The following is a 2096-nucleotide window of genomic DNA, read 5'->3' as shown; positions in this document are numbered from 1 at the left end:
GGGGGGGGGTGTCAGATGTAGGACTACACAAATCGTCAACATATCAAATTGCATAGAGTTGGCTAGATGAAGCCTCCTGAAATCTCTCACAATCAAGACTTGTGCATTTGTACACCACCGAGAAACATGATAGGTAAACCCTGAAAATGACCTGAACCATGACTTCCTCATGCTTTTAGTGTCCGTCCAAATCTTTGGCACCACAAAGTAAATGTTTCTCCAGAATGTCTAACGGGCTTTGCCGAGATCGTGGAGAAAATAACTTCCGCGATCCAACATAATTTATTAAAATTGCGTTTAGTGCATATCAATGCTCTACATCATGCCCAAGGGGCTTTATAGTTATTATTACCCCAACAAACCATACAACGCTTAAACACATTCTCAGCTTCCCGAGAAGCACGCAGAGCACAGCTGCAGATTGCACGCGCTCAGACACTTTGTCTGTATTCTTGTTTTTGCTCTACGTGTGGAGATGGGGGTGATCTAAATTGTGTAGATAAAGGCGTTAACAAAACCGGTAAATTAAAAACAAACAAACAAACAAAAACAAAACACTTTAATCAAGACATGGAAAGTGGAACGGTGTCTGCGGTGAGTGGTTAGCTCCTCTCCATTGCAAGCAAAAGACATGAGTTCGAGGTGAGTATCCCATCTCAGACTGTCTGCTGGGACGTTGAATCACTCCCAGCCCGAGTTGACCCTGGCAGCAGAATAAAAAAAAAAAGCCTGCCTCCTTAAAGATCCAGGTTATTTCGTTTGAAACATAAGTTGTTGTCAGTTTCAACCAATTTATTTCGGAGAGCGGTTCCTTTCGATTAGCTGAATGCTTGCCAACCGTTGTACACTCAGCGCCTACTTTTGCCATCTTGAAGAGGCTAACCTTTTCGTACCACCCACCTGCATGTATTTCAAAGCATGGCATTTAAATCAAATAAAACCTGCCACTACCCGGGTGATCCCCACCACCCACCGAAATGTCCAAATCACCCACTAGTGGGCCATATCACCCAGGTTGGCAAGTACTAGATTAGCTTCTCAGTGAAGACGTACCGTAGTCAGCTTGGCATAAGAATGCTGGGAACTTTTCGATAGTCCTGCGCGATCACCTATCGCCGTGCGGGATTGGTGCAGTCAGGATCAGTTTACGGGCCAGGCTGGCATTTCACATTAAGTGCACATTTTTTCTGTGGCACCGCTGATGAACAGCATTCTTTTTAGTGCAAGTTTTTCTTTCTAATCTCTATAGATGTTTCTATTATTGCCGCACCCCTTTTCTCTTCTGGATGGGTAGTGTTGCGCTGTTTTGTGGCTTGCTCTGCCTGCTTCTGTTAGAGTTACTTTTTTCCTCAGATAATCCTGGAGATGGCCTTCTTCGACCGTGCATATCAGGGCCAATCCAGGTAGGGAGGGATAAAGTTTCTCAGGTAACAAACAGAGATAAGTGATAAAATAGCTTCCACAATCAGGAATCGAAATGATATATTCTGCATGTGCCAGCGAAGGGCCTAACCGCTACACCGCGGACTTCTGTGAACTGGATCGCGTGGCGTCAATGGGTAAATCCCAACGAAAACATCGGTGCATGTATTCATAAAAGAGAGAGAGAGAGAGAGAGAGAGAGAGAGAGAGAGAGAGAGAGAGAGAGAAAGAAAGAGAGAGCGAGAGAGACGAGAGAGAAACATGCAAGTGATTATCTCTACGCTTCCTTTCTCCAATTTCATTCATTCACTACTCTGGCTTTAAAACAGAAAATCCCACCTGAGGAAAGAAAAACCAAAATGAAAGATCCTGACTTGTTTTATAGTGATCCTGGTAAGAAGCTGGGAATTCCTCTCATGGCATCCCTATAGAGGTTTTGTGGTTGGTTTATTCAGTAAACTGAGCGAGTCATTGTAATAAGAGACGTGCACTGCCGAGTCGTGTGTCTCTCTCCGTTTTCTTAACGCGTGTGTCACTGGCTTGAGACACCCACCACCACCCTCTCCTTCCTTTCACCACGTTCATACATACGCAAACACGATCAGGATCAGGACTAACTACAAACTGTAAGGGGAGACGGGTAACCATTAAGAGGAGGAGGAGGAGGAGGAGGA

Source organism: Aplysia californica, unplaced genomic scaffold, assembly GCF_000002075.1.
Source record: "Aplysia californica isolate F4 #8 unplaced genomic scaffold, AplCal3.0 scaffold00606, whole genome shotgun sequence".
Lineage (NCBI taxonomy): Eukaryota > Metazoa > Mollusca > Gastropoda > Aplysiida > Aplysiidae > Aplysia > Aplysia californica.
This window is presented reverse-complemented; position numbering follows the sequence as displayed.